General features: G+C 40.1%; 1 non-coding gene across 1 annotated transcript; it reads right to left on the bottom strand.

Moving 5' to 3' along the window:
- Positions 1-3675: 3675 nt before the first annotated feature.
- On the bottom strand, positions 3676-3782 carry LOC114380653. The gene has a single exon (XR_003659826.1). It is a non-coding gene; the product is annotated as a small nucleolar RNA R71 (small nucleolar RNA).
- Between the last annotated feature and the right edge of the window lie 4694 nt (positions 3783-8476).

The following is an 8476-nucleotide window of genomic DNA, read 5'->3' on the forward strand; positions in this document are numbered from 1 at the left end:
TTACCCCCTTGTTAGGTGCTTGTTGAGAGATACATGATTTGCTGCATATAGTGCATGACTAGGGGCAATCCAGGTGATTTACAACCCTTTGATCCTGAAATAGATAGAACCTTTCATATATTAGTTAGGCATAGTGTGCATCCTGGTCATTTTGAGCATTTTGAGCATTCTGTTGCTGGTGATTCTGAATATTCTGATTTTGAGCATTCAACTAATAATTTTCATACTGAGAACATGGCTCAACCCCCACCTCGTGAGAGGACTCTTAGGGAGATGGCTGCACCTGATTTCACTTATGAAAGCTTGTGCATTCAATATCCTGATGAGGGTGTTCCATATGTTCTAAAGACTGGACTAATACATTTGCTACCCAAGTTTCATGGTCTTGCAGGTGAAGATCCTCATAAGCATCTTAAGGAGTTCCATATTGTTTGTTACACCATGAAGCCCCCTGATGTCCAAGAAGATCATATCTTTCTAAAGGCTTTTCCTCATTCTCTGGAGGGATTGGCAAAAGATTGGCTATACTACTGATGAGAATCCTGAAACTGGCAAAATACAGGCTAAAGACCCAAGTGGAGAAGGACGAAGGCCCAAGTGGAGAAGGACAAAGCCCCCGAGTGGAGAAGGATGAAGGCCCAGAGGCAGAGACATTATCAAGACTATTAATTGTTGTTGAAGGCCCAGATTAATTTGAAGGCCCATAATAAATATGTTCTATTTTTATTAATAATTTTTATTTATTGTAATTTTGGCCCAAACTGTTTAGAAGGCCCATGTCTATTTTTATCTTTTTGTTCAGATACATTATAAGTATTGGTTTTTGTTTTCAATAAAAAAAAACTTTTTGCATTTAATAAAATTTGGTGAGAGCTTCTCTCTAGGTTCCTTGTTGAACCAATCTCAGACTTATCAAGGTAATCCTTGTGGCGTCTATCCTGACTTATCTTCCTTCACTGGAAGTGGCGTCATCCAAAACTCCGTAGCCTGTATCAAGCGATCCGCTCCTAGTCAGGTTCACATCATCTGGTATCAGAGCTTCGGCTCTTGATACAGGTTCTATTCTATCCTATCCTATTATTTTTCTTTGTAATTTGTCCAGGTTCGTGTTTTGTCTTTGTTCTGCTATTTGTTTTCTTGTTTGCGTCTTGCTGCGTTCTTGTTTGTGTTTTTGTTTCGTTCTTATTCTTGTTCTTGTTACATTTTTGTTCTTGTTCTTATTTCTTGTGTCTTTCAGACTTTGTGTCAAAAAAAAGAATAAGTTTGAGTTCTATTTCAAGTAAAAAAAAATTGCAGAAATATTTAAAAAAAAGAGAAGAAAAGAAGAAAAAAAAAAGTGGGTGTTTGATCTTTGAACACGAAATTGAGGCAGTTAGAGGCTTTCTTTTGGCAGAAATTCGTGTACCAAATCCACTTATCTAGATTCTCCTACGAATTCTGAGCGTTTTGATATATAGTGGGCCTCAAACGAACAATCGTAGCAAACGTTATGAGCATTTGAAGTTTACTGGTCATATCTGTTATCCTATTTGTTATCCAAATCCAATCTAATCTGTTATCCAAATCTAATCTGATCTTTTATCCAAATCAAATCTGATCTTTTATCCAAATCAAATCCAATCTGCTATCCAAATCAAGTCCAAGTTGTTATCCCAAATCAAATCTGTTACTCAGTCTGTCATAATTATATTGTCTTTCCTTTTATTTTATATTACCTTGTGTCTCTAATTTGGTCCATCCAAGAACTTAAGAGTGAACACGAGTGGTAAAAGGCAAGAGGGAATACATTACACAAAAGCCTATATTGAGAGCATCAAACACGAGTGAACTACGATCAAAGAGAGAAACACGTGAGTAGAGTGTGGTGAGGTCCTGAATTTTTTTTTTAAATTACTACAAAATTCTTTGTTCCTTAATCATGGCAGGAGCTGGTGACAATGGTGGTGTATATCATCAACTGGACGGATTTCATAACTTATTACTAGACGCGATGACTACACAAATGCAACGTTTGTTGAAACGTAACAATGAAGAGCTCTACAGGCGAATAGAAGGGCTAGAGAACCAAATGAATCCAAATGATGGGAGACCTTATGGTGGCAACAGAAGGGTCAATGATGGATCGAATCGAATAGAGGGGCAAGACAAAATTGAGGGAGTAAAACTCAATGTATCCTCTTTTAAAGGCAGGAGTGACCCAGACGCCTACCATACCTGGGAGATGAAGATTCAACATGCATTCTCCTACAACGATTATCCAGAAGAGCAGAAGGTGAAGTTAGCAGCAGCTACATTCTCAGACTATGTCCTTGTTTGGTGGAAGAAAAATCAAAGAGAGATGAAGAGAGAAGAAGGGTGGGAGATAGATACATGGACTGAGATGGGAAGGGTTATGCGAAAGAGGTATGTTCCAACTAGCTACAGTAGAACCATGCGACAGAAACTCCAGAGGTTATCCCAGGGAAGTTTGATTGTTGAGGACAAGGAGATGGAGATGGCACTAGTGAGGGCCAACATTGAAGAGGACACCAAAGCAGTGCATGATGGCTTCACCAACAAGATTTCTTTCCAGCACCATGACTAGAAAATTATTCATAAACTTCTATCCCTCAGAGAAGTGTGTGATGACCAAATCAGAAGGAGAGAAAAGAGAGAACAAGAGAGAGACAATAGTGAGGCATCACAGAGGAATAGAAAAAGGAAGAGTGATACACTTGAGAGATGGAGTGATACACAAGAGAGAGAGAGTGATAATTCTAATCAGTTAACTATTTATGTTTCTCCTAGTGTTCAACCCTTATTGCAGGAATTTAAAGATGTCTTTCCCAAGGAGATTCCCCATGGACTGCCACCTTCAAGAAGCATAGAACATCAAGTTGATCTCCTTCCAGAAGCTTCATTGCCTAACAAGCCAACTTACAACAGCAAGCTCCAAGAGACTCAGCATAAGGATGCACAGGCCAGAGTTGAGTATGTGAAAATATTTTATGACCAAGTGAAGGTGCAAATTGCAAAGAAGAATGAAAGCTATACCAAGCAAGACAACAAGAAAAGGAAGGAAGTGGTACTTGAACCCAGTGATGATCCTGGACATTTGAGGGCAAATGTTTTCCAAGAAGGAGGGAATGATGAGAATCCTGAAACTGGCAAAATACAGGCTAAAGGAGAAGGACAAAGCCCCCGAGTGGAGAAGGATGAAGGCCCAGAGGCAGAGACATTATCAAGACTATTAATTGTTGCTGAAGGCCCATATTAATTTGAAGGCCCATAATAAATATGTTCTATTTTTATTAATAATTTTTATTTATTGTAATTTTGGCCCAAACTATTTAGAAGGCCCATGTCTATTTTTATCTTTTTGTTCAGATACACTATAAGTATTGGTTTTTGTTTTCAATAAAAAAAAACTTTTGGCATTTGATAAAATTTGGTGAGAGCTTCTCTCTAGGTTCCTTGTTGAACCAATCTCAGACTTATCAAGGTAATCCTTGTGGCGTCTATCCTGACTTGTCTACCTTCACTGGAAGTGGCGTCATCCAAAACTCTGTAGCTTGTATCAAGCGATCCGCTCCTAGTCAGGTTCACATCAACTACCTTGCTCCCAGGTCCATTTTCAGCTGGGATGACCTTAAGAGGGTGTTCTTAGAGAAATTCTTCCCTGCATCTAGGACCACTGCCATCAGAAAAGACATTTCAGGCATCAGGCAACTTAGTGGAGAAAGTTTGTATGAGTACTGGGAAAGATTCAAGAAATTGTGTGCAAGCTGCCCTCACCACCAGATTTCTAAGCAACTCCTTCTTCAATATTTCTATGAGGGACTTAGCAACATGGAGAAGAGTATGATTGATGTTGCCAGTGGTGGAGCTCTTGGTTGTATGACCCCTGTTGAGGCTAGGAATTTGATTGAGAAGATGGCTTCCAACTCCCAATAATTTAGTGCAAGAAATGATGCTATTATCCTTAGAGGAGTCCATGAGGTGGCCACAGATTCATCTTCATCTACTAAAAATAGAAAGCTATGCAAAGAAGAGTAAGAGTGAAAAAGTTATGGATGAAGGTGTGGAAGTACCATATCCTATGGTACCTTCCAAGAAAGAAAAAGATCATCATCTGGCTAGATTTTTAGATATTTTCATGAAACTGGAAATAACCATGCCCTTCGTAGAAGCTTTGCAGCAGATGCCACTCTACTCTAAATTTTTAAAAGATATGTTAACAAGGAGGCACAAATACATTCATCAGGAAAACATCATAGTGGAAGGAAATTGTAGTGTTGTGATCCAGAAGATCCTTCCACCCAAGCATAAAGATCCCGGGAGTGTAACGATTCCTTGTTCAATTGGAGAAGTCAATGTGGGAAAAGCTCTTATTGACCTGGGAACCAGTATCAATTTGATGTCACTCTCCATGTGCAGAAGATTGGGAAAGTTGGAAATAATGCCCACTCGAATGACTTTACAATTAGCTGACCGCTCCATTACCAGGCCATATGGAGTAATTGAAGATGTTTTGGTTAGAGTAAAACATTTTATCTTCCCGGCAGACTTTGTGGTAATGGATATCTCTGAAGATACTGACATTCCTATAATATTGGGAAGGCCTTTCATGTTGACCGCAAGCTGCATAGTTAATATGGGGAAGAGGAAGCTGGAGCTAGGTTTTGAAGATCAGAAAATTGATTTTGATTTGTTTGTTGAAGACAAGCCTGCTCCAGAACACAATGTTTGTTTACAGGTAATGGAAGGAGGTCAAGAGGTTCTGGAGGTAGGAACCAAAACATAAGATCACCCAGTGAGGTAAAAGCGTCAAGCTAATGATGTTAAAGAAGCGCTTCCTGAGAGGCAACCTAGTTTTAAATTCTGTTATTTTTGTTTTGTTTTATGCATTTAAATCATTTGGAACTTGCTACGTAATCTGTACATAGGATTATATCAGCCAATCTTTGAATTTTTAACATAAGGGTTTCAATTTCATGGAAAAAGGACTGAAAAATAACTTAGAAAATATTTTCTGAAAAATAGTCCTTTCGCTAAGCGCAAGCCTTGTGCTAAGCGCATCTTTGTTCATGCGCTAAGCGGCGAGTCTTAAGCGCTTAGCGCCCAACCCTTGCATCTGAGGTTCATTTGGTCCGCAAAGCTGGTCAAGGTTGAGCTAAGCTAACTTCGATTCGATCTGAATTCAACTAAGCTTCAACCTGATCACTAAGCAACAGCTTATCCATGGCTAAGCGGGACATATTGTCGCCAAGCGCAATTCCTTACGGCCTTAATTGAGGTCCATGACGCTAAGCGCCAGTCATGGCAGATAAGCAAGATTCATTGTTGCAATGTGAGCGCTAAGCGAGTCCATCTCAGCTAAGCACATGCTCCTCTATACTTAAGATGCAGGTCTCGCTAAGCGGACGTACCCTCACGTTAAGCCGAGTTTGTGTTAAAAAAACAAATCTGATTTTGAATTTGAAACATCGGCTAAGCGCACGTGTTTGCTAAGCGAGCCTGGTTGAGAAACCAAACATCTTTCTTGTTCGCTTAGCGTAATGGTCCGCTAAGCGAAAGTATCGAAAAACTGCTTAAGTGAGTGTAACAGCAGTTACACTCACATTTGCCAGATTATAGAAACCTCGTCTCTGTATTCTCTCTCTTAAAAAAAATTGCACATTTTGCATCTGTACTTTCTTTGTGCATTTTTGACTTGGAAGCATCAATTATACACCATCCAAGCAAGTTCCTTGATTCTTTTTATCTTTTTCATGTCTTAACTTTAGGGTAGAAAACTTCAACTATAGCTTTAGATTTTTAGGGTTTTTATGTTTTGTTAGAATTAGCTTAAGATTAGGGCTATGTATGCTTGTATACTGAATTGAGTATGATGCACACATTGCATGTCAGATATGCCTTTAAGAGGCTTGAAAAGTGTGAGAAAATGAGTTGCGTTTTCTGTGTTTTTTGGAAAACGCGATGAACTCTCTAAGCGAGCATGTTGTGCTAAGCGAGTTCATCAATACGCATTGTATGTAAGCATTATCTGAAGTGTTAGTGTTTAGCTCTACTGAGCTTTAAAAGATTGGCTAAGATTTTGTTAAAACATAAGCACTTAGACAATGAAGGAAAGCTGGAGTTGCTGCACATGATGTCCAACGTTATGTCAAGGAATAAGATCGGGCTGCACAATGCACAAGGCAAGATAGAATGTCTAATGAAGAATTGAAGTTGCAGGATCCACGATGTCGGATGCAATGTCCTGACATCCTGCTCGAAAATACTGGAGTTGCTGTACAATGCAAGATAAAAGTCAAGTGCAGAAGTGAAGCTGCAGGATCCACGATGTCGGATACAATGTCCTGACATCCTGCCCGAGAATACTGGAGTTGCTGTACAATGCAAGATAAAAGTCAAGTGCAGAAGTGAAGCTGCAGGATCCACGATGTCGGATACGATGTCCTGACATCTTGCCCGATAATACTGGACATATAAATCTGTTATATCTTTAACAGATTATTGTGCAGTTAGCAAGAGATAAGATGATCTATCTTCTGGAACGAATTAAAAGATAATTAAAGTTCGAATTTCAAAGAAGAAGAGTTCGTTCAGGGATTAAAGATTAAAGATTAAAGATTCAAACTAAAAGATCAAAAGTTATCTTTTAGATCTTTAACTGCAGATTTTTTCAGAAGAAGATAGATCTCCTCCAGCACAAGCCGTTGCAGCCCAGAAACGCAAATTGCTATATAATCATGGAGGCTGTACGAGTTCTGCACCAAGTCCGGGATCGAAGAGTTATTTTGTGAGTTTTGGGACTTGAGTCTTTTGTGAGCCACCTTGATGGTACCCTAACATCAAGTGTTGGACCTATGTGTGTAGAGTTGATCTCTTGTGTCTAGAGTTGATCTCTAGTGTGTAGAGTTGATCTCTTTTGTTCAGAGTTGATCTCTGGTGTGTCTTTGATTTAATTGTAAACACGGGAGTGTGAGTGAGAGGGAGTGAGCGGAGGTTCTCATATCTAAGAGTGGCTCTTAGGTAGAGATCGCACGGGTAGTGGTTAGGTGAGAAGGTTGTAAACATGGGCTGTTAGACCTTGAACTAACACTATTGAGAGTGGATTTCCTCCCTGGCTTGGTAGCCCCCAGATGTAGGTGAGGTTGCACCGAACTGGGTTAACAATTCTCTTGTGTTACTTACTTGTTTAATCTGTTCATACGGACACATATAATCTGCATGTTCTGAAGCGTGATGTCGTGACATCCGGTACGACATCTGTCCCCTGGTATCAGAATTTCAATTGGTATCAGAGCAGGCACTCGAAATCACTGAGTGAGATCTAGGGAGATAAATTCTGATGAACATGGAGAAAGAAGGAGGACCAGTGAACAGACCACCAATTCTTGATGGAAGCAACTATGAATACTGGAAAGCAAGAATGGTGGCCTTCCTCAAATCACTGGATAGCAGAACCTGGAAAGCTGTCATCAAAGGCTGGGAACATCCCAAGATGCTGGACACAGAAGGAAAGCCCACTGAAGAATTGAAGCCAGAAGAAGACTGGACTAAAGAAGAAGACGAATTGGCACTTGGAAACTCCAAAGCTTTGAATGCTCTATTCAATGGAGTTGACAAGAATATCTTCAGACTGATCAACACTTGCACAGTGGCCAAGGATGCGTGGGAGATCCTGAAAACCACTCATGAAGGAACTTCCAAGGTAAAGATGTCCAGACTGCAACTATTGGCTACAAAATTCGAAAATCTGAAGATGAAGGAGGAAGAGTGTATTCATGACTTCCACATGAACATTCTTGAAATTGCCAATGCCTGCACTGCCTTGGGAGAGAGGATGACAGATGAAAAGCTGGTGAGAAAGATCCTCAGATCCTTGCCCAAGAGATTTGACATGAAAGTCACTGCAATAGAGGAGGCCCAAGACATTTGCAACATGAGAGTAGATGAACTCATTGGTTCCCTTCAAACCTTTGAGCTAGGACTCTCGGATAGGGCTGAAAAGAAGAGCAAGAATCTGGCTTTCGTATCCAATGATGAAGGAGAAGAAGATGAGTATGACCTGGATACTGATGAAGGTCTGACTAATGCAGTTGTGCTCCTTGGAAAGCAGTTCAACAAAGTGATGAACAGAATGGACAGGAGGCAGAAACCACATGTCCAGAACATCCCTTTCGACATCAGGAAAGGCAATAAATACCAGAAAAGGTCAGATGTAAAGCCCAGTCACAGCAAAGGAATTCAATGTCATGGGTGTGAAGGCTATGGACACATCATAGCTGAATGTCCCACTCATCTCAAGAAGCAGAGGAAAGGACTTTCTGTATGCCGATTTGATATAGAGAGTGAACAAGAAAGTGACTCTGACAGAGATGTGAATGCACTCACTGGGAGATTTGACACTGCTGAAAATTCAAGTGATACAGACAGTGAAATCACTTTTGATGAGCTTGCTACATCCTATAGAGAACTATGCATCAAA

The sequence above is a fragment of the Glycine soja genome, chromosome 12 (genome assembly GCF_004193775.1).
Source record: "Glycine soja cultivar W05 chromosome 12, ASM419377v2, whole genome shotgun sequence".
NCBI classification, from domain to species: Eukaryota; Viridiplantae; Streptophyta; class Magnoliopsida; order Fabales; family Fabaceae; genus Glycine; species Glycine soja.